General features: G+C 42.3%; 1 long non-coding RNA gene across 1 annotated transcript in view; it reads right to left on the reverse strand.

Annotated features, from left to right (window-relative positions):
- Nucleotides 1–10,429: 10,429 nt before the first annotated feature.
- The window catches only part of LOC147013849 (uncharacterized), a 38,465-nt gene continuing 22,989 nt past the window's right edge, over nucleotides 10,430–25,905 (reverse strand). The window contains exon 3 of the long non-coding RNA XR_015050417.1: nucleotides 10,430–10,996. This is a non-coding gene — a long non-coding RNA (uncharacterized LOC147013849). The remainder of the gene's footprint in view (nucleotides 10,997–25,905) is intronic.

A 25,905-nucleotide genomic window follows, 5' to 3' on the forward strand; every position in this document is an offset into this window, starting at 1 on the left:
GAATTTGCGTTCCCTTCCCTCTCCCCCCACCACCAAGACCACCGGCAAAGATTAAAAACACCCCGATATATTAGTTAGGGTCATGCTGATCTGATGTAGCAAGTCTGGATGTAATTGGCTCATAACTGTCGGAGGGGTAGCCCAACAAACAAACAAACACACACCGGTCCGTGAATTATAGTAAGAATTAAATAAGATAATTATGATCCCAAATTTAAGAAAGATTTTTGAACTGGTGAGAAGAGGACAAGATGACAAAATTTGAATGTGATGAGAAGTCAGTAGTGCAGCACACAGACATTTGGTATACCTGTGTGCGGGAATACCCTTCTCAGCCCACATTCAGTGGGCAATGGGCTGTGGCACATTTTTGGAAATGCACTTTATAATTTAATTTTTTTTCATATTCATCACAACATGCATTATTATACTCCATATCATAATTTTTAGAAAATACGATTACATTGGGAGGCGTATGAGTACAGTCCCTGTAGGAGGCGACTGCTCGTTCCGTACGTCGACCAAGAATGGAACAAGGGACACAGCTTGTTTGGTGAGGTGCGTCTCCGTAACCCTCTCTGCAAGCTCCGCGCACCCAGCAGCACCGCAACGAAAACAAAACTCCTCGTTGGACTCCAGGGAGCAATTCAATGGGAAACTCCAGTTGCTTTTTACCTGCATGTCATAAGTCCTTTATCGCTGTCTTTTGACAGTGTATGATAAGATGAAAAGGGATTATCATCTTATCATATCATTATTATCATATCATTTCCAACCTGGCCTCCAAAGCCAGTCTCCGACTGGGAATCCTCCATCGTGCAAAGTCCTTCCTCAGCCCACCTGAGCTCTTGACCACAAACAAAGCTTTCATCCGCAGCCTGATGGAGTACCGCTCTCCCCTCTGGGCTGGTGCTCCTGCCTCCCACCTTTCTCGGCTTCACGCTGTGGAAACCAGGGAATTTCGGATCATTGGTATCTCCTGCGATGAGGCTGAGTCTTTGGGCCTCTCACTCTCTCACCACAGGCAGGTTGGTGGTCTTTCTGTCTTCTACCGTCTCCTTTGCGGTCTCGTCCCCCTTGCTGTGTCTGCGATTTGTCCCCACCATATTTAAACAGAGCGCTCAAGATCCGCCAACAACCCCCCTTCTGGTAAAACTACCAAAATCACGAATCACTGCTCTCCTTCACTCTTTCATTCCTCTTTTTCCCCGCCTTTGGAATATACTCCCTCACTCTGTTCAATCCCATTCTTCCTTCCAGGCCTTCAAAACAGCTGTTCACCACAATCTCTTATCTTCCCCTATCCAAATCCTTGATCTTTTCTACCCTCGTTAATCCACCCCAAATCCACCTCCTTCAAATTCCCTGCTTTCCTTCCTGAAAATCCCTGTAATGTCCATCTTGTATACCCCGTGTTCCTCGCCCCATCCCTCTCCCTTCCACAGATCTAATGTCTTTGTTCCCCACTGTTTTGTCCTTCCCACTCCCGCCCCTCTTGTCTCATGCCTCCCTTGCTGTGCATTGTGTGTTAGCTCTCATACGAGCCTCGACAAGGTATACCAAAAAATGTATATACAGTATATAAATCTGCCTATATACATATATCTGATCGAGGAACTCCTTTCACATGTACAATGGATTTTGCACCTTCTGTGGTGATGCTAATGACCAGCTTCAGCACCCTCAAGACTGTGTCTGACTTTTAAGAAGAACATCTAACAAAGAGATAACAGATGATTAAAGGATCATAAATAAAATCTGTCTTGAGATGCTTCAACACATTGTAATCTTTGTACACAAATACTATACTCCTATGCTGAAACATTTAATAATGAAATAACAATGACGACATTACTGCCTTTAAAGCACATCACATCTCTGCAACAATATTATGATGAAGATAAAGGAAGATGATTTGTTTACTGGTGACTACCAAAGGTGACGCTATTTCTGACACCTACACACCTACACACCGACACACACACACACACACACACACACACACACACACACACACACACACACACACACACACACACACACACACACACACACACACACACACACACACACACACACACACACACCACATCACATTGTCCTTGCATTTTTCTCCTTCACTTTAGCAGAGAATCTGGCATCCGATGGCACAAATGACGTGTCGGAGACAAGGGGAAACGTATACGTGCCTGTTAATTTGTCTATATTGCTTGAATCGCCATTGCTGTATTTTCCCGACATTTGTTCTTTAAATTATAAATGCTTGTGTTTTCCCACCATTTATCACCTTGCTTTCTGATTAAACCCAATGTGCAATAAAGAACTGTGCCTTAACTTATCCTGTTCATGTTTGGTCGGAGATAGTGCTCCTGGGGGAAATTAGCCGAAGCGGCTAATTGGTCTCTGATAGATGATATGGTGCGGTGGATAATGTTGGTTCACTTGGCCAATTGTCATCCATTGTGCAGTCGCTGTCACGGTTCCCCGTCTGCTTCAATCATACCACAGGTACGGTAAACCAACACTGGTCGCAAGGATCCGACCAAGCGTAAGTGATGTAGACAGCGTCCGTGGTCTTTTTATTGATGCATTGGCCTTTCAGAGTTATCTGAGATGACATTGACTATATATATATATATATATATATATATATATATATATATATATATATATATATATATATATATATATATATATGTATTTATTGTTACGTTTGAGGGGGGGTATGCATTCAAAGGGTAATTAGGATGCTAATTAGGTATGCCATGCTGTTCGAGTGTACCAGGATCTCGATATAATAAGTAGCAATTCAGTGGTGATAAGTTGTCTAGTAAATGTCCATTTCTTCAAGGCGGAAATGATAATTGTCACGTAATTAGATAGGGATACGGGATACGGTAAGTGTGTCTGCGTAAACCCCTTTTAGTATTCCCTGGAGGCTTGCCGTGATGTCACAGGACAGTGCTGCGGATGGCTCCGCCCTGTGATCACGATTGGCGGAAGGCGACGGCGGTGGGCCAATAAAACGGCTTGATTGGAAGTGACGAGGACTCGAGGATAAAAAGGCTCTGTTCGGGGAAAAGGCGGGGAGGAAGAAGATCGGTACAGAAAAACCGTTCTGGTGGAGGCTGTTATGTTGTGCTGGGAGCGTGCTGTGTTGTTGCGCTGATTCGATCCTGGTTTCATCGTGTCTCGAGGCCTTGCTGTGCCTCGTGCCTCACCTCGGTTGGCTCTGGGGTTCTGCTGGCTCGGAGTACGGGGTCGAACGGCGGGTGGACCTGCCTCCCTCTCCTGCTCGCAACTTGGCACCAGAACTGGCTCCCTGGTGGCTGTGAGCGGACTTGCGCCGACACCAGGAGGTCGACAGCACCACGGTGTCTCCTGCCCCTGACGAGCGCAACGCCAGCTCGTCCGACGCCAATCCAGGGACTCTTGCATCTACACCATGGGCCAGCCTGACCACCAGGACCAGCTACGTTTTGTGTGCGTGTGTGTGTGTGTGTGTGTGTGTGTGTGTGTGTGTGTGTGTGTGTGTGTGTGTGTGTGTGTGTGTGTGTGTGTGTGTGTGTGTGTACCTGGCGCCTTAGAGGGTTTGAGATTTGTATATCCATTGGAATTGTTTGTGTTTTCCCCACGCCCGAACCCACACCACCGTCCCGTCGAATCGCCCCGGATCCCTCCTCTTGCCGAGTCTTATTATTTCTGGTTAGAGAAATAAACACTATTAACTCAGTGAAAAGCGACTCGTGCCACCTTCCTCGTCCCGTTTGCGGTAGAGCGATTAAAACCGCCATCTTTGGGTTATTAAAAAAATAAACCGCCTCCATCGTTTCGGCTCATTCTACGTTGGCGGGACTGTTCAAGTCCCGTGGACGTCACAATATATATGTATGTATATATATATATGTATGTATATATATATATATATATATATATATATATATATATATGTATATATATATGTATATATATGTATATATGTATATGTATATATGTATATGTATATATATGTGTATATATATATATATATATATATATATTGTTGCAAAAATGGCCCTTAGTGTGTTATTAAATATAGGATTAGCCCAGATCCCCCATTAAATGCATGTTTAGCCAGGTTGTTCGATAAATGGATGTTACATGTGTGTCGGGAGGTGTAAGAGGCTGTTTATCGTTCGTACAGTGGTGTACATGCCACGCGGCATGTTCGAGCTGGGTGCTCGAATGCATTGACATCGGCTTGTCACGAGCCGCATTCGGGCTTTTGACACTTTTTCTCTCATCCATTAAGCATCACCAAGCACTCTGTGTCTTGTCTGCATGCTGTCCATGTCTTGTCTGCATGTTGTCTAAGGTTTATCTCATAAGGGTCCCCTTCGAAACCTGTAATCCGTAGCTCCCTAGTTAAGAACGGGTTCTAGATTAATTATAACATTGTCGTGAATGCTTTGCTTGTGTCATATTCCCCGATGTGTCCCCAATAAATCTGGCTGATTCGTATGAAGTTGCTGCTTTGAATTAATTTGTGCTGCGCAGAGGAACGATCCGTTCGATTTGGATATAAAAACCAAAATGGTTACAGACTGGCAGAATTCGCTCGGTCTCTGACAAAACCAGTCTGTAACCGGGGTCTATTCCTCCAGCTGGTCAGGTCCAGGGATACGCTGTTATCGCGATTCGAGGCGCGTGACCCAAGGCCTGTGCCGAACCAGCCGGCGTTATAACCCTGGAGACAGCGGTGGTTAAGTGATGCCGAATATACAACATTTGGCTGTCGAGAGAAGGGTGCGAAAACCCAAACTGGTTACGGATAGTGATTGACATCACTCGTCCGAATCCCCCACCGCCGAATCCATAACAATATATATATATACACACACACACACACACACACACACACACACACACACACACACACACACACACACACACACACACACACACACACACACACACACACACACACACACACACACACACACACACACACACACACACACACACACACACACACACACACACACACACACACACACACACACACACACACACACACACACACACACACACACACACACACATAGAAGCTGGTAGGCGGCGATGGGTCGCCGAGCAGGACTGTTAGTATTGTGACAATCGTAGGTGTCAAGAAACGGTGTTTGTATGATCATGTAAAAATGCACTTATTGACCTTTGACCATTGACCTAGTGGAGATAGGTCATTATGCAAATGAGCAAACTTGTACTACTCATCGGGGAGTGCTCAAATGCAAAAATTTGTTTGGATTGGTTGAGCCGTTTTACCGGTAGAGGGACTTGAATAGACATTTTGACCGAAAAATGCACTTATTGACCTTTGACCCCTGAACTAATGGAGATAGGTCATTATGCAAACAAGCAAAGTTGTAGTGCTCATTACGGTCTATAAGCATGTAAAGTTTCATTCGATTTGGTTCAATCGTCTTGGAGCTAGTGTACTTTGAAGTTTTAGCAGGAATGCTCAATGGTCACCCAAGTTGAGAGGGAAACTGTAAGTTGCCATTTGGAAACTATAAGATATAGAGCAAAATGGATGTCATATAGTGGATAGGGAATCACCTTAAGATTATGCATATCAAATCTCATCCAGTTCCATCTACTGATAACGACTTGGTATCCATTTGAATGAAAAGTACCGAAAATGTGGTTTGAAATCGGAAATCCCCAAAGTTCGAGGGGGTGCTGTGGGTGAACAAAGATCGAAATCGAAAATCCGGCTTGATCGTTTGTGCACAATGTATTCCAGACGAGTAGTGTGAATTTTCATGACCATCCGACCATAACCCTAGGAGTAGCATTTGGTGCGAAGGCACCTCCAGCTCTCGCATATTATCGATTTTTGCACTAATTGACCTTTGACCCCTGACCTAAGTGAAATCGGTCAATATGTCCTGAGACAAAGTTGTAATACTCATTGAGTACCATGAACCTGCAAAGTTTCATTCGTATCGATGCACTCACCTGGTCGCTTGGGGGCCTTCAATTTTCGCCAATTTTCGCGCATACCCAAATTGTAGGGGGCGCTGTGGGTAAAGTATTCCATATATCACAAAAAACGGAATATATTTGATGGAGCTTCACCTGTAGATCATTCGTGCCAAATTTCATAACCCTACATGGGATAATGGCTTTCGGAATTGATTTCGCGTGAATGGTACCGATTTTGAAGGTTTTTCGGTTGTTGCTAGGGAACCAAACGGTCCCTAGCAACCATCACAATTTCCAAAGCACTAGGTCACAAGATGTACCTACCACCCGAGTTTGGTCAAAATCGGCCCATGTTTACTACCAATTATGCTGATGACAAACGAACAAACATCCAAACAAACAGACAGAATTACTGACAATAAGGGTCACCTATTTTGGTGACCCAATATACACATGTGAGAGAGGTAGGTATATTACAGTATATGTAATTACAGTATATGTAATATATACAAAATATATATATATATATATATATATATATATATATATATATATATATATATATATATATTTAATATTTCTACATAAAAAAAAAAAATTATATATGTACTGTATATCCACATACACATCTACTCCAGTAGAGATAGATATGTGGAACAAAATTGGAAGGTGTAAGAGTAAGGATACCACTTCTGTTTACACAACATCCCATACTATGGAGTTGGTGGCTCGAAACTGGCAAAAGAACTCTAAACTCTCTCTCAACTCTAAAATGGAAATAAGAAAAGTTTTCTTGAAAGAAGAAAACCATGATAAAAAGTTTCTCATGGTCTTAGAAAAAAAAGAAAGAAAAACAAATAAAAAGTTTCTCATGGTCTTAAAAAAAAAAGAAAAAACAATTCAAAAGTTTGTCATGGTCTTAGAAAAAAAAAAAAATTGAAAGGAAAAAAAAACTGGATAGAAAACAAATAAATTTGTGAATATTATAAACGTACATTGAGAAAACATGCAAAGTCGGCGAAGTCTTTCACAAACTGGCTTGCCAGGTCAGGTCTGACATTTGATGGGCCCTAGTTATGGAAGGTATTTGAAATGTGTTCACCGTCCTGGCGAAAACTAATCTACCTACTCTTTAGCGAAAGAAACCAAGGAGTCTTTAAGATCCACCAGCGATCATTGCTGGCAGAATGGTTCCCATCTGAACGTCCATCTGACATACATGGTGCACTCATTGCTGCAATCCCTTGCCTGTGAAACATCAGTTTGCTGGATTATAGTCGTGTCTGTATCAGATGGATGTTAAGCTGGGTGTCCCTGTCTGCTAGCATTAGCTGGTGGCGGTTAAAGATCCTGTGGTGTCTTTCATGAAGAGTGAGTGAGTTATTTCCAGCAGCATCAATAAATTACAAATTTATTTAACCTTCCATCGAACGTCAGGCCTGTCCAGGCGGTTCGTGAAAGACTTTGGGTAAAATTTTTTCCCCAACCCCAAAATAAAGTGTGAATAATTGGGATATTCGTCGTAGTGAGAGTGTTTTTTCCTGTTTTCCTAACTTTTCACAATGTTGCCCGAATGCACTCATGCCTGAATCGGAGGAATTATTTGGTTCATGGTCCCATAACATCACATTAGGACCATTGGCATTCCCTGTTGGCAGGTTTGCCTGCTTCGTCTCTCAGATCTCTTCAACCCATGTATAATGCAGCAAGTAGCCAAGCGGAGTGGTTCAGGCTATGAAATTCCATCACTTCCCTCCAATTGTGAGGACACGCCACTGGCTTCCAGTACATGAACGTATAGATCTCAACATTCTGTTACTGCAAGCAATCGCATCGTCGGGTCAATACCTTTTAAAGCCATAACATCCTTTGGGTGCTGTCTACATATCTGATCATATTACGTCTGACCCACAAGGAAGCTATATGGTCCATCACTGGTAATCTCCAGGTTATTCGCACCCACAAAGATGAACACTCTTTGTGATCTAGAGTTGTTCGGTTTGCTCCGAGACTACGTGGAAGTCTTTGCCTTTTAAAATCCACACCGCCTCATTAGTCACAGACACTTCTAACAACCCCTTGATTGATAATCCTGTTTTCTGCTGTTTATGGACACATTAAAAGTCCAGTTATGTTTTCTACAACTTGCTCCTAGTTCCATGAGAAAACATCATCATGAGATTATCATGAGATAGCTCGGAGCAGGATTCAGGCTGTTTGTTATTGATCTTCTCTGAGTTGTGATTCATGTGTGTTTGTCTTTGGTTATTTGCACTTGTTTGTCAGCATTTATTTTCTGGCCACGTTGTTTGTTTTCAAGGGGCCTGACCTATGTTAAACGAAGTGCTGAGCTGGTAATGGGACGCAGGTGAGGTAGGCCAAATTACCTTTACCGGTATATTTTCACCTTCCTTTTTGATTTGTGAACTGTTTATGTACACAACGGGCGACCCGTGTGACTGCATCAGTGGATGATAAAGATCCCGTGGTGTCCTTCGCGAAGAGTAGGCGAGCTATGAACAAATTCCAAAATCCTGCTCTAACCTTCGTCCAATGGGAGGCCTTGCCAGCTGGTTCATGAAAGACTTGGACAAAGCTTCCCATGGCCAATCCAATAAGAACATGGGAGGGAATCATTGTGGCCAATAAAGAATAATAATAACAATATTAACACTGCCACCACCATCCCCCCACTCCTGGCCACTCCAGTCATAAGCAGGTGTTCCAAGTCAATCTGAAGGTGGCATTATTGGTCAGGGGTGAATACTTTTACAGACCACTGCCTTCTTCAATGTAAACACATTTATTACACAGAAAATTGATTCAGAGTGTTACAGGTGTGTGTGTGTGTGTGTGTGTGTGTGTGTGTGTGTGTGTGTGTGTAGATATTTGTACATACTAGTGCGTGGCCGTACGTGCAAAAAAAAACAAACAAAAAAAAATTTTCAAACCACGTGCCAGAAACAACCACACAGGCCGTTCCTTCGCTCTCGTGTGGCCATACGTGCAACCCCCCCCCCACCCCCCCAAAAAAACAACAAACTTTCAAACAAAGACATAGGCCGTTCCTTCACTCTCGTGTGGCCGTACGTGCGTGGCCATACGTGCAACCCCCCCCCCCCCCAAAAAAACAACAAACTTTCAAACAAACACATAGGCCGTTCCTTCGCTCTCGTAAACGATGACTGGATTGGTGCATTATGTTTATCTATAAATGCACATAACAATAGAGAAATTATTAGAATAGTGTCATCACTATCCGGAAGTGGTGCGTGCCCATACGGAATGTTCACATGCATTCCACGAATTATCGCTTGCATTGAAGTAGCAACTGCTGTGATACTCACACACACAGAGTTAATTAAAATCCAAATTAAAATCAAGTTTACCTCCCTGTCTTTGCTTGCCATGACATTCGCTGCCATTGACCATTGCCACTCCTACGCCACGGTAACTAAATGGCGCCCTTTCCCCATCGGCCACGCCCACGCAGCAACGTGTCTTGTCATTGGTTTGGTAAATAAATGGCCATAACTTGCGAAGCACTTGTCCGATTTATATCAAACCTTGAAAAGGCACATACTCAGGTCCCTATCAATATACCTAGCAAGTTTCAATTAGATCAGACCAGTGGTTGTCGAGAAACAGCGGTCACACACACACACACACACACACACACACACACACACACACACACACACACACACACACACACACACACACACACACACACACACACACACACACACACACACACACACACACACTGCTGGAATTATAGATAGATATACACGACATGGCCAAAAGTATGTGGACACCTGCTTGTCCAACATCTCATCCCAAAATCATGGGCATTAAAATGGAGTTGTTCCCCCTTTGCTGCTATAACAGCCTCCACTCTTCGAGGAAGGCTTTCCACCAGATGTTGGAACATTGCTGTGGGGATTTGCTTCCATTCAGCCAGAAGAGCATTAGTGGGGATGGACACTGATGGTGGGCGATTAGGTCTGGTCTGCAGCCAGTGTTCGAATTCATACCAATGGTGTTTGATGTCATGTTCTGTGAAGCTACCGCCACGCGCATGCGCAGTGTGCCCCTCTCTGAAAAAATAAACGTGGAGCCTCGACTTTTGTGGTGTCTGGCCTTTCATCCCGCAATCCTTCGGATACGCCACAGTAGCTATCATTTCTTGGAAGCACGACTGTGTTGCTGATGCAGTGCCCCTCTATCAGTACACACTGGTACTCATTTCGCCGACCTTGGCAGGATTACAGGGTGAGTCAACCCCCCGGTGTATTAATTCAGCGGCCAACGGGGCTTGAACTCAGGACCCAAGGATCCCTAGCCGCCACCCTAACCATTAAACCAACACCAGGCTTAAAAGAAGTCCTGGTGAGGGTTTTCCATCTTTGATTGCTCTTTTTCTTGTTTGTTAATGCCCTTGTATTTAATCATTAAGTACCATTGATATCTACTTGGTCTTTGTCCCATCTGTGAGTATTATGTTCAAGCTCTTCCATGAGCCTTAGATTGTTGTAGAAAAAAAAGAAGAAGAATAATAAGAAGATACCTGTCAGTAATAAGCTCATGTGAAGCCACTGGGTCTGTAACGTGAAATAACCCTGAGAACTGCTCTTTATTGTTGGCAACAATCAAGTCATCGGTTTTGATTCAGAAGACAATCGGTTTTTCTTATTATACACCCATGTATCAGTCCTAAAGGATGGATAGGTAAGCATATTATTTGATTTAGAAGTGCGAAATACGTTTATCCATAAAATGTGGCTCCCATTCCAGTTTTTCATAACATCATATAATCAGATTCAATTCCCCATGAAATCACTGAAAACTTTGTATTCTGTTCCTGTTTCATACAACAATCGATGAAAACAATTTCGAACTTCCAGATAAAAGGCTGCGTTGTGTGTCATCTGCCAAGGTACGAATGTATGCATTTGTCTTCATAAACGTCCCAGCTGGCCTGTATCCACCTTGTGAAGAACAATACCTTGGAGCAAGCAAACAAAGCCTGCAAGCATGAAACAAGCAAATGGATGTACTTGCAGATTACAACATCGTTTATCAATATAATCTGCCAATGTGGCCATCTATCAATAATGTACACAAATTTTGAACAACAACCACCACCCCACCCTCCCGCACCCTCTAAAGCAGATGCTCTATATCCCTTCCCTTTCCTTATTAGTCCCCTACCAGTTTAATCGGAGGGGACAGAAGGTTTGCTTTCCATCCATCCCATCTGTGGTTTTTCAGACTTTTTTTCCCCCATAACCTTCATCATATTCAACTGAAACTTAGTACCTGGCTTTATCATGATAAGTTACAGAACAAGTTCGAGTTTCAGGGTGTTTCGTCAATTTTTCACAGAGTTATGCCCTTTTTGGACTTTGAAAATATCACATATTATACATGGGTGAGTGTTCAGCTGCCTTGACTCAACCCCACTGCTTTACACCCATTGGCTGGACACCTGGTTTTCTCATATCTCAATCCAAACATTCATTGTTCCCCCAATTTTTCCACATTTTACAGAAGATTTTATATCTTTCCACATAGTAGCCCCATCCCAGTGACAGGGAGACAACAGTTGCATCACTCGATCTGCTTATCTGGAATTGATTAGATGCTGGTCTGATAAATTGAACTGTTGGTTTTTTTAATCCTGGAAAATCTCACTCTGTCACTCCAGAAGGATCGTCAAATGAACCCACCTTCCTGTTATCATGGTCAGTTACTTGAAGTGGTTTCATATCCCCCAACCCCCAACAAAACATTCAGCACAGTGGCATGTGTAGAAAAATAGGCTAATTGTTATAACGTGGTTTATTGTAACCAGGGGGTTAAAATAGTTTTGGGGCACATCAAAAAACATTCAGGGCACGTGCCCCATGGGCCAGTACTTGGTGACGCCCCTGGTTCAAACCCCGGCCGAGTCATAGCAAAGACTTAAAAATGGCACGCGTTGCTTCCTTGCTTGGCGCTCAGCATTTAAAAGCATAGAGCACGGACAAACAATGCTGGGAAGGCAATGGCAACCTACTCAATTTCACCCTTGCCAAGAAACTACTTTGGCAGCACCAACGCTCTGCAAAGAGAGTGGTCCATCAAATTAAAATATATATATATATAAAACCTATACCGGGCGTAGTGGCGTGCGCCTGTAATCTGGCGACTCGGAGGCTTGGGTTGGAGGATCGCTTGAGGACGAGCGCTCTGCGCTGGGCTGCACTATGAGAGGGTGTAGGGCAGCCTGGAATCATGGCGAAACCCAATCCTTATCCCTGTGTCGTAAGAGGCGACCAGGATTGCGTCAGGAAGGGCATTCGGCGTAAAACCTGTGCCAAATCAGTATGAGGATCATAACGGATGATCCGCTGTGGCGACCCCTAACGGGAGCAGCCGGAAGAAGAACAACACATATAAAACCTATATTGAATGCTCATTGTGTAATATTGTTGTAATTAAAGCTCAAAAAGGATGTAGGCAACATGGCTGTGTACATAATGTTATAGTTGAGGATAAATTGCGTTGACTTGTGAGAATAGGAAGCCGAGAGCATCATTAATGTTTGTTATAGTTGGGATTGAAATCCCTATGGATACTCCTGAATTTCAATCCATTTCATCTGGTGCTTAGGGAGGATTCAAAATGTCAATCTGAGGTTAATTATATAAATAAGGTCTTACCTGCTTCGTTCTGTTATTAAAATACAACTTACAGACAGTGCATCAGCCATGTCACTTCTCCATGGTTGCCACCACTTCATCTGTGCCATTGGGATTTGTTCAAGGATGTTGCTCGTGGATGAGGCAATGTTAAACCACTTCACACGAAGTCAAGCATCTCTTCCCCCGGATAAGTACATTTAACGTTCTTCGATTCGAGGAGAAAGGAAATACACCTTTCAGGTCAATATAATCCTTTTTCATGAGGAGCATTTTCATGGTAGTGTGCAGCTGCATGAGGAATGTTTCAGAATACTCACGGGAAGTCAGGTTTTGCAAATACAATCTCATTTCAGGCTCACACTTCATATAGCTTGTTGAGGCCCCTGCCAAAGTTTTAACCAAAATGAAGTCTGAACAAGGTATCACCCCTTTGCCCGATGTACAATTCAGCCACATTCCTGGCATAAACCGGCCTACTTTAGTAATCACAATAATAACTAGAAGGGCTCTCGGTAGAGCGCATACTTCCACCACACAATACCTGATCCACGAGAACATATCGGGCCCAATATATTTTCAAACTAGAACGGGCACTCATAGAGCGCATACCTTCGCCGCCACTACTTTTTTTGTTCTTGGTATGAGTGTGGGGAACTGGTTTCATATGAATGGTCTTATGACACAAACCACATATCTATAATGTCATGACTTTCAGGGGCTACGGACTAAACAACAATCAACTCACGTCGTTTTGGCGAGTCTTCACTCGCAAGCTCGGTGAATACAACGTTTCAACAAGAGAAGGTAATCTCGTTTGATGCTGGTTTCATGCAAATCGAATAAGAATTGACTGAGTTATGCTGAAAACCGCATATTTTTCAAGGGCGTGACCCCCCCCCCGACATTTTACCCCAACCGGTGACATGTGTTATGACGTCATTGTGTCACAAGATTGGGCATTAAATTCTGAACATTTTGGTGCTGGGTTCATGTAAAGCGGACAAGAATTGACCATGTTATGACAAAAACCGCATATTTTTCAAGGTCGTGACCCCCCTGACCTTTGACCCCTAACCGGTAACAAGAGTATGGGCGTCATTGTGTCATATTGCATATCACAAGATGAGGCGTTGAATTCTGAACATTTTGGCGGTAGTTGCATGCAAATTGAATAAAAATTGACCGTGTTATCGTAAAAAGACGATTTTGACCTTTTTGTGACCTTGACCTTTGACCCGAACGATCCCAAAATCTAATCGAATGCTTCCTGGCTAATACCCAATCATCCCACCAAATTTCATGCAATTCGGTTTAATACTTTTTCAGTTATACGAATCACAAGATTACAAATAAATAAATAAATAAATAAATACATGCCGACCAAAACATAATCTTTCACAGAATGCGAAGGTAAAAATAGTGCTTAATATTGTAATATCGTTTTTGGTCCTATCAATGGTGAAGAATCACTTTTATAGATTAAATAATTCTCGTATCCGGATCTGCATTTGGATCTTCAACAAAATCGAAACACTTCGTCCTTGTCACAGTCTCAACCTATCCACCAAGTTTCGTGCAAATCCGTCCACAACTTTTTGAGATATCGTGCACACAGACAGACAGGGATGAAAACATAACTTCCTTCACCTTCGGTCACAGAGGTAAAAAAGACGAAAATAAGACAATAAATGGATCATTGCAACAACAACAAAAATTGGAAAAAATCAATAAGTTAATAGAGTTAAACTACAAAATAAAATAAAAACAAGTACAGGTACATTCAAAGTACACTGCCTCCATGCTAAATAAATAAATAACAAATCCTTCAGCTCGCGACATTGCCGGAGCACTTTCGGCACCCAGCGATCCTGCCATGAGACACAAGGAGATGGAATTGGGAGGTTGCGGTGTACGTGTACCATTATTGATTAATTACATAATTAAAATAAATAAATAATAATCGTAAAATAATTTATTTTTTAATCAATTGGCTAACGGCATATGAAAAACACCGCTGTTTCATCCAGATCTGTAACTTTAAAAAAAATTAAGTAATTCATCAAAAAAATGAACAATTAATCGATTAATTGATTAATCAATAATTCAAAAATACTCTTTATAGCCAAATCACTTCTTCTCACTGTCCTGTCCAAATATCAGCTTCCCAGCTCAAAAGGTGCCTGAGATATTGTCCAAATGAGAAAAAAAAATAAGTAATTAATAAATTGATGATAATTATTAATCAATTAATCAAAAAATAAAACAGCGCTTTTGCCAAAGCACATCTTCACTTTTGTCCCCAAATTTCAGCTTCCTAGCTCAAAGGAGGGCTGAGATATCACCTGGACAAACAAGAAAACAAACAAACAAACAGAGTAAAAACTGAGTACTCCCTGACGATGATGTCATGCATCGCCTGGATATGGAATTGGGAAGAACCGGTGTACAATCCATACACACACGAATTACACACACACCATACACTGGATATGGATATGGAATCCGCACAATAGACTCATTCGGAGGATCGTGCATAAACTAAATATCCATTTTGACACATTTTTCAGGGTTTCATCTCATATCATTGCATCGAGATCATTTCAAAAGGTTATTGGCTGCTAATTGTATATTAGAAGGCTGGTGTAATTAACAACATCGAAGCAGAGTTTAAAAAAAATTCTCCATATATTTAAATATATACAGTTCATTAGACAGTAATGCATCATTGACCATAGCTAAAACAAAAAAAGATGTTCCTTGAGTCCCCAGCATGTTCGTTGAGGAACTCCTGCATTGAGCAATGCCCAATCAGAGCAAGTGACATCATAGTGTACGCACAGCTGATGGGAGAACAAGAAATCGCAGATCCAAGGAATAATCGAGGGACGTACGCCGAGACTAATGAGCTTTACTACGGCGATCGTGTGGTCGATTTTATCAAAAGCTTTTGTAAAGTTCATTAAATTGACAAAGGAAAAGGATTCCCTCCAGGTCATCTTCCCTCCAGGCCTTCAAAACAGCTGTTCACCACCATCTCATATCTTCCCCCATCCAAAACCATGATCTTTTCTACCCCGATTAATCCATCCCAAACCCACCTCCTTCAAATTCCCTGCTTTCCTTCCTGAAAGTCCCTGTCGTGTCCATCTTGTTTACCCTGTGTACCCTGCCCCATCCCTCTCCCTTCCACAGATCTCCTCATGTCTCTGTTCCCCCACTGTTTTGTATGTCCCTCTCCAATCCCTTCTGTCTCCTGCTCCCCTTGTTATACGTTCTGTGTGTTAGCTCTTATATGAGCCTCGACATTATATAAAAATAAAACAAATAAAAATTTGGCCTTTTCCGCATTCACGTGTATAGGATGTGACATGTTGATGAGGCAGTGCGAAGTGGAAAGCAATTTATGGTTCCCAAACTGGTGCGGATCAAGTTTTGAAGTGATATAATGTTGGATCAATCTTGTAATTAATGACTCTGTGGTCTTCGCGAAATGATCTGTAAGGGATATTGGTCTTAATTTTTCCAAAGAAAGAGGATTCGTTTTGGGTATCGCCGTATCGGGACAACAATAGCATGTTTCCACGCTTCTGGGACCTTTCCCAGTTGAAAGGAGGAGTTAATTAAATGAGTTAGAGGTGTTGCTAGCTCAACAAAGAATCCGCGGATAATGCATGCAGATATCCCGTCAGGACCACTATAAATTTTTTGCGGACTCATTGCCAATGCTTTTTGTACTTCCCACGGGTTTACAGTCGGGCACCATGGTTTTGGAGCTGGAAGGTAAGCCAAAAGCAAAGTCGTATCAAGAGGGTCTAGATAAGAAACAGAAATAAAATAATCATCGACAGTGTTTGTGATCACCAAATCATCCTCTATGTCCGTTCCAGGCAAAGATATTGGCACTTGATCCCATTGGTTTCCAGTTAAAACACTGATTTCACGATACCGTGCCGAGCGGTTGGAACGTTTCAGAAGCTGGATACACGTGTGAAATAATACTCTATTTTACCTTTCACTAGACTTGACTTGACCTTGCTTGTTGATCTTTTCCAATTCTGAATATCTCCACGGTGAAATGCTATTTGGCGTTTGTGGATTAATGACTCGATTTCAAGGGTCATCCAAACTTTGTCACATGAATGCAACTTCACTTCATGAATATTGAAGATCTTTATCAGCTTCGAGCAAGTGCAGGCACTCTTTACGTAATATCGGTGCTGCCAAAGCAGTTTCTTGGCAATGGTTATTACAGGTGCTTTGCCATTGCCTTCCAGCAGTTTATCCGTGCTCTATCCTTTGAATGTTGAGCGTCAAGCAAGGAAGCGGCATGTAACATTTTAACCTCGTGCACGCGAAGCGACAAGTGGGATGAAGCATTTGGTTCACTTTGTCTGTCTGTCCATCCATCTACAAGCGTCAGTCTATGATCGAGGAACAACTTATTGCAACCTCAATTGAATGTTGTATTTTGAACATGAATCAGATAATGAACCTATAGTTTAACAGAACTTTCACTCTGAATTTGTCTCAATCGAACATGACACAGAGGGGAGCGAGATAATATTGTGCCTGTCTGGCATTCAAACAAAATTGAAGATCATTCCCAACAGGAAACTTATTGTTTGATTGATGTCATAAAGGACATAAACAACAGGCACAAATTACTAATGTAACGTGTTAAGTGAGGTGGTGTGATAGACACTGTGTCAACTGCGGTAAAGTTTTAAATTATTGTTTTCTACAACGTTTAAAATCTTTATTTTGTTTCAATTGAATTACATACTTGAACAATGGAAAACACAAATTGCCTTTTTGGTACTTTCAAAACCCTTCCGTTTCGCAGTACTTGGACAACTTTTTTTGGCATTTTGTATCATCACGACAAATGAAATTTTCTGCTCGCAGACCCCGCACACGTCCTTGTTTCTCAAGACCGCATGGGGCAAGGTGTTCTATGAGCTCGTTGTTTTTTTAAGTCTTTGGTATGATTCACTCGGGGTTTGGACCATCAACCTCCCAGACTCCCAGATCAACCTCAGAGCGGAGTTTTAGTCGGATAAAATTCCCTTCATAACAGACAGACTCTGCTCTCCAACATCTAAAAGGGAAAACTGAAATGAAAAAAAAAGAGAGAGAGAGAGAGAGAGAGAGAGAGAGAGAGAGAGAGAGAGAGAGAGAGAGAGAGAGAGAGAGAGAGAGAGAGAGAGAAAAAAAAAAAAAAAAAAAAAAAAAAAAAAAACCTGAGTCGGAAAAAAAAAAAAATCAGTGTTGCTTGGCATAGCAGACTTCGGGAAGTGACAGCTTCCACTAAACACCAAATGCTTTACCTCCACCCTTTGCCGTTTCCTGCAGTGCTTGTGTTATTACATTGTATGGCACAAGAATAATGCAGAACAGGAATGACTAACATTGCTGCTTATCAACACATGAATACCTTTTTCATTTTTACACAATTGGACCAAGGTTCAAGATAGAACTTAAACTGTATTGAGACGTGGAGGTGGAGGGGACAGGGCACCAAACTTATGGAAATGAGAAACAAACACATCGGCTACGCTCGACCACAAAAGGACATTTGGACCCACAACATATGGAAACTAGAAAGGCATTCGGGAGAGCGCAAGCCTCCACCAGGCTCATTGGTTTATGTTTTGTATCCCACTGATAGGCCAGATCTGGATTCGGACCTGAACTAAAATTTAATCGACTTGTTCTCCCCACCTAACCAACTCATCCACCAAGTTTCGTCAGAATCCGTCCACAACTTTTTGATATATCATGCTATATGTCGTTTTTGACCCTACCCTTCCATGGTGAAAAATCACTTTAAAAATTCTCAGATCCAGATCCGGAATCGTATATTCACCAAAATTTAATCATTTCGTCCATTTCACATACCCAAGCTCTCCACCAAATTTTGTCCAAATTTTTGTCCACAACTTTTTGAGATATTTTGTTCACAAACAAACAAACAGGGGTGAAAACATAACCTCCATCAACCTTTGGTGGCAGAGGTAAAGATTCACAGATGGACATTGAGTAAGATATGAAGTGTAAGCTGTCCTTCAGTTTTCATCGCCTGAAAAGAAAGGCTAAACGAGATTGGTTCCACAGAAGGAATAAAAATCAGGATACATAAAGTGAAAAGTGTTTTGGACGTGTTTGGATGATTTTTAAAATTTATTTTCATTTTTTTTTATAAACATGATCGAGGCTCATGGAAGGGCAAGAGCAGAATGGAAGAGAACAAATTGGAAAGGGGGGGGGGGACACCAACAGAATAGTAGAAGTGAGAGTAAGATCAAGGGGAGGGGAAGAAGGACACATCACAGTGAACAAGCTAAATGAAGCACAACAAGAAGAGGCAGGGGAAAGTGAGGATGAAACAGAAAAGGAACAAACCAACTGACAACCTACAATCAAAAAGAGGTAAGGGAGGGGTTGAGGGGGGGGTCATCACAACATGGGAAAAGGCAGTGCTTGGGAATTGAGGGAATTTGGGGTAAAATATATTATGAGTAGGAATGGGGGATGAGCTGAAGTTGAGGTGAACAGCTGTCTTGAGGAAAGAATGGGACTGAAGAGATTGGGGGAAGTTGGTTCCACAGGTTTGTTGGTTTGTACACAAAAATAAATAAATAACACAAAAATTAATTTTAAAAATTCACAAAAAACACACATGCATGGGGTGGACAAAATGGATACAGAAGGAAACTCCAAGGAGGGAAAATTGGAAGGAGGAGGGATTTAGGTGGGGTTAATGAGGGTACAAAAGATCATGGTTTTGGATTGGCGACGATCTGAGATGGTGGTGAACAGCAGTCTTGAAGACCTGGAGGGGAGAATGAGATTGAAGAGGATGTGGAAGTTGATTCAACAGGGAGGAAAAAAAGAGGAACAAATGAGTGGAAGTGAGCAGTGATGCTGGCTTTAGGTAGTTTATCCAGGAAGGGGTTGCCGGTGGACCACATGCGGTCTGCAAAAACATGGTTGGGGGAGGGGGGACAAAGCATGGAGAGGGCAGAGGGTGCAATACCAGAAAGGAGGTGGAAGAAGACAGAGAGACCACCGACCCGTCTGCGATGGTGAAGTGAAATAAGCCCATAGACTCAGATTCATCGTGGGGGATTCCAATGATCTCGAAAGCCTCGGTTCCCATGGCATCGAGCTGAGCAAAGTGTGAGGCAGGAGCACCAGCCCAGAGGAGAGAGCAGCACCCCATTAAGCTGTGGATGAAAACCTTGTAGGTAGATAGGAGACTTCGAAATGTTCTTTGCATAAGAAAGATCATGACTGATGGACCCAAGAGTTTGAGTGACTGAACTTCCTCAAGAGGATTGTTAATAAAGTAGATTGGGAGGTGTTCCAGAATGTCCTTTCGGAGAGAGCTCGTGAGATTGTGGATTTGTCGGGATCGAAAGACGTATTCCAACTGTTTGACCAGTAAGTTATGTGTGGAGTTTGCCTTGGGTGCCATTGGAAGACAGTTTGGAGAGCAAGGCAGGATGCCAGACTGTATCAAAAAGACGAGATATGTCCAGAGAGACGGCCCTGATCTCATGTCTGACAATGAGGGCCCCTGTCCATTGTTGGTTGAGTGAAAGCAACATGTCCAAGGTGGAGTGACTTGGTCTGAAACCAAATTGATGATCTGAGATGAGGTTGTTGGAGAAAAGGAAGGATTTCATATCAACTGTGATGATGGATTCCATGACCTTGCTGATGATTAGAAGAAAGTTGATACATCTGTCGTTGAGGGGATTGGTTTTGTCCTCCTTTTTATGTAGTGCAACGATGTTGGTGGATTTCCAAGCAGATGGAAGATGACCTAGCGCATATGACAGTGGGAAAAGGGCAGAGAGAGGATGTGCAAGAATAGCAGAGGAGATTTTTATGACACGTGAGCTGATGCCGTCAAGTCCAATAGCAGAGTAAGAGTCAAGGTCCAAAATAACCTTCTCCAGCTTCTCATATGCAAAAGACACAGAATCCAGGAGCAGCTAGGTACGAGAGGGAAGAATTGAAGGGAAGCATACTCCAGAGACAGACTTAACAAGGTGTCACCAGATTTTAGAGGAGGGAGACATGTTTGAAAGCTCATTCTTGAGGTTGGATAGATGTTTTATGGCTCTCCTGAGAGTGGACACACACTTCTGGCAGATTTTTTTGGAATTCACTGAGATTTCCTTTGATCAGATTTGCCTTCCAGGAAGAGAACGCAAGTTGCATCAGAGTAACTGCCTCAACACAGGATTCACGGTACCATGGATGGGAAGAAGGGTAGGATAACAAGACGAGAAGATATGAGAGACCAGTCCTGAAGAGCGACGGCTGCTTGGAGTCCCTACAAATCTGCTTAGAGAGAACTCCCAGACTCGCCAGCATTGTGGCAGCTTTGAGAATAGCAATAAAGATGTTCACTCACACAAGCATACGATCAGATTTACCAATTGGAGCTGAGGAAGAGCAGGAGATATTTTTGGGAAAGTTAGTCATCACAAAGTCCAGAAGGGAGGATTTGCCCATTGGGAGAAGTCCAGTTTTGAAAGTTTACAGATTAAGTCAGCCAGTCAAGTTGCATGGTGACGATGGAAATCGCCACATATGAGGAAGAGAGAGTTGGGATGAGTGGTTAAAAGTTTGTTCATCTTGTCTGAGAGAGATGTAGATGGAGTCATCAGTTTTAGGAGGACGGTTCAACACGCAGATGAACAAGAGGTGAGAGCGGAGTGGAAGGTACTCCTGGGGGGGGGGTGGGAAGTATAAGATCAGAACATGGACGGTGAGAAATTGAGTTATTGATGTAAAGCATTTTTAATTTATTATTATTATTATTGTTTTTAAAGAAGAAGCATTTATATTTAATGTAGGTTCAGTTTGGAGAAAAGAGGGGGTGAGGGATGGGGGAGGGGGTGTCGAACCAGGAGCAAAAGGAAATTCAATAGAAATGAGAATCATTACGGAGTGAAATATCAAGTATTGTTAGATCCTCGTGGAGGATCTCGAAGTCTTACTCACGTTGTTGTTCTTCATCTTCTTCTTGTGGACTTTTTTGTTTCACAGCCTACAGTTTTCATCGAAACTTCCTGAAACTTGGCATATACATGTAAAAATACCCTGCACAGACAATAACCATCTCCGATTTTGAAAATTCCTCCGAGAAAAAAAAAGTTATGACGTCAAAATATCTCCGCTAATGGAAATCGCCGAAAAAATTATCTCCGAAACTCGGCAAGCTTTTTGAATTCTGTTTGCGGGAATCGAACAGGGCATTAGCAGAGATGAATTACCGCACATATGATACATCATTATGACGTCATATAATTTTTTATGACGTCATTCCTATTTTTTGACATTTTATGTTTCGCAACCCAGAGTTTTCATCGGATCTTCGTGAACCTTGCCATGTATATGCAAAAAGCCCACGCGCAGGCAGTAACCATCTCCGATTTTGGAAATTCTTCCTAGAAAAAAAGTTGACGTCATAATATCGCCGCTAATGGAAATCGCCTATACCATTATCGCCGAAACTAGGCAAGCTGTTTGAATTTTGTTTGCATTAGCTTAGATAATTTATCGCAAACCTGATAAATCACAATGACGTCATATTCGTTTTTTATGATGTCATCATTAAGAGGACGAGGATCTCAGCTCATTTGAGCTCGTTTGAAATGAGAAGAGAAAAGAGAAATGGGATAGGACAAGTCTGAAGACGACGATGGTTCACGAGCGGTATTTGACGATGTAGATTGTTACAGAAGTCAAGGATGAGACAATGTGATAATGTTTGACCGAGTTATAAAAATGATCAACATGATGTGGTACGAGTGACAGGTTATTAGCTGCAAAATGTCTAAAATGGCGGTTTTGTTCAACAACTTTAAAAATTTGACCTTTGCATAACCTTTAAAGGTCACAAAACAATGTTGTGGACATTAAAATAAGGAAACAGGATACGTGCTATAGCTTATTGGAGTTAGTTCGTCGAAGAAGGTCGAAAACCCGGTTTGATCCCCACAACTTTGAAAATTTGACCTTTGTGACCTTTAAAGGTCAAAGGTCAAGGATTATGACTTTTGGTGCAAAACTTCCTCTGGTACATTCCAGGAACAATATAACGTCATATAGGCTATATGGCATTTCACACTCCTCGGATTATCCATACTTTGATGAAATCAGCGTAAAAACAAACTTGAAGGGGGCGCCACGGGCAAGGTGTTCGAGATAGAGAAAAATGGTTTCAAGACTTTAGGTGGGGAATGACCTCAAGATTATGCATTAAAAAATATTGTCATCCTGGCTCTCAAAGTTTGGGCGGTCGTATGATTTTTATGTCAAAATTCGAAATTTTCTAAGTTCGTGACCTTGTGACCTTGACCTTGGGACGAAATGAAAAAATGGAGCTCCGTGGGGCTATGCAAGTGCTATTGGGCTAACCAAATACCGAAACCCTTGCCAGATTCGACAAACCCCCTAGGAGAAGATGCAAATTGAAATCGGCTACCCCCTAAAAACACGTTTTTTGGACATGGCTGTGCCCATAATGGGCGCACCACGCCCATTATCAGGAAAACACAACTAGATCATGATATAAACCTCCCACCAAAATTTTGTCAGGGTTGGATCAAAACCCACGGAGCTATGCTCGGGACAGACAGACAGACAGACAGACAGACAGACAGACAGACACATAGACACACAACAATAACGAATATAGTGGTCACTTATTTTTTTCGTGAAAATATTTTTTCGTGAACCAATAGTGTTATGGATACATCCAGGACTAACCAAAGCAGGGCACACTTTCTATCCGAGGAAGGCCTTGACAATATGAAACGAATTTCGCAGGAAACAAACGAACGAATTAACATGAAATATTCAACGGGATGTAACAGCAACACATTGACGAATGACACAACACAAAACACAGCGAATCCGGTTTGGAAAAAATAAAATCAGCTTTGGTGACGTGGAACAGAGCAACTCAAATGTCACCACGCACGTGCGAAGAACCTGAACCGGAGGCTTTCTAGGTGACAGAAAAGAAGAACAAATGAATGCAGATGAGCAGTGCGCCTGGAGTTTCGGAGTTTAACAAGAAGAAGGTTACTGGGCAGACCGTGTGCACCATGCAGAAACCTAGAAAGGACAAAGCCAAGAGAGGGCAGAGGGGGGTGTGGGGGGATAAAATAAATAAAATAGGTGCTTCAATAGTCAGCCATTCTTGTTGCCTGCACATGTCTGTGGCTGATAAAAAATGTTGTGATAAAAGTAGGCCTTTATGCCAGGCTTTCAGGTTTCGCTGGCCTAGTTTCGAGCATAGTTGAGGAAGGATGGCAGTGCTGCCGTTGCGAGAGAGAAGGATTATCTGGAGACAGCAGGATAGCTCAGTTGGTAGCGTGCACATGTAAGGAGCTCACCTTTGAAATGTCTGCTATAAGAAGATTTCCTTCTCCTGTGGAGTCATATGCAGCTAAAAAAAACACAACAACCTGTCATTCTGGTGCAGTGTCTCAAAACGATGCTGCGCAAGTGAGCACACCATCTCTTGTATGGCCATGGAAAGCTGGCTGTCACGTCTTGATTTTAATCGCAAACCTTCAACATCCTACGGTGTCTTTCAGCCCCCCACATAATGTATAGCCCTTGTGAAGGGGCGAGCTCGATAAAACGAGAAGGCCATTGTGGGCCAGTGCGCTGCCTAAAATCCTCTGCTGAGAGTTTAAATGGGATAGAGATGTTGAATAAATATAAGAGGGATGTGAATGTTAAGTGAGATAAAGTTAACCGTAAGAATGGGGTTAGTACTCCGACAAAGACCGTAAGCAAATTTATTGAGTTAAGATGCTGTGCATAAGGGAAATAGATAAGTGGTTAAATGGTCTCCGGCATGCCATATTGTGTTCCAAGGAGCGAGGAATGACTGGGGCAGGATTGAATAATGAGGACATGATCACCGTTGGAAGGTACTGTGGTCACAGCCCTGATGGTCAGCATCTCAAATAGCCTCTCCTAGTCTGAGATCAAGCTCAACTCTCACTGCATGGCCTTTCGGGCCAACCCCGTTTCAACAAATGGTGGAGGTTTGAAAGGTGAGTTTCTGGTGCCCTAAAACTAGACTTCTCCTGGAAGGTGGGTCTCGACAGCCCGAAGGCTCCCTGCTCGGTGAAGGAAAATTGTGAATTCAAACCAACGTTCCATCACAATCCCACAACAAGAGTAAAATATCTAAAGATGTCGTGATGGTAATCCATATGAGGATTGTGGTGTCGTATTGTGGCATCGTCATGCGGTGTTATTCCTCGTTTGGTTGTTTTTTTTTGAAATTTTATCCTTCTGTTTTTTTCATTTTTACCTCCACCACCGAAGGTGAAAGAGGTTGTTTTCACCCCTTTCTGTCTGTTTGTTTGTCCAGGATATCTTAAAAAGTTGTGGACGGATTCGGACAAAACTTGGTGGACACGTTGGGTGTGTGACAAGGAAGAATTCATTCAATTTTGGTGAAGATCCGGATGCGGATCTGATTTTTTTTCAGCGATTCTTCACCATTGAGAGATAAGGCTAAACTAATGCAGTATGAAGCACAATATCTCAAAAAGTTGTGGACAGATTCGGATGAAACTCGGTGGACACGTTGAGTGTGTGGCAAGGAGGTAGTGATTTGATTTTGGTGAAGAAACCGGATCCGGATCTGGACACGAGAATTATTTAATTTTCAAGTGATTCTTCACCATTGAGAGATAAGGCCACAAACGATGTCATAGCATGATATTTACCTCCGTCACCAAAGGTGAAGGAGGTTAAGTTTTCACCCCTTTCTGTTTGTTTGTTTGTGTATAGGATATCTCAAAAAGTTGTGCATGGATTCGGACGAAACTTGGTGGACACGTTGGGTATGTGGCAGTGATGAACTGATTCAATTTTGGTGAAGATCCGAATCCGGATCTGGATTTCATCATTTTTAAAGTGATTCTTCACCATTGAGAGATAGGTTGAAACCAATAAATAGCACGATATCTCAAAAAGTTGTTTACGGATTCGGATGAAACTTGGCGGACAGGTTGGGTGTGTGGCAAGGACGAAGTGATTTGATTTTGGTGAAGATCTGAATCCGGATATGGATACGAGAATTATTTAATTTTTAAAGTGATTCTTCACCATTGAGAGACGGGGCCAAAAACGATATAGTACTGTATAGCATGATATTTCAAAAATATAATGGGCACGATATGTTCTTGTGGATCAGGCA

The sequence above is a fragment of the Eptatretus burgeri genome, chromosome 13 (assembly GCF_056783735.1).
Source record: "Eptatretus burgeri isolate ZD-2024b chromosome 13, Ebu_testis_v1, whole genome shotgun sequence".
NCBI classification, from domain to species: domain Eukaryota; kingdom Metazoa; phylum Chordata; class Myxini; order Myxiniformes; family Myxinidae; genus Eptatretus; species Eptatretus burgeri.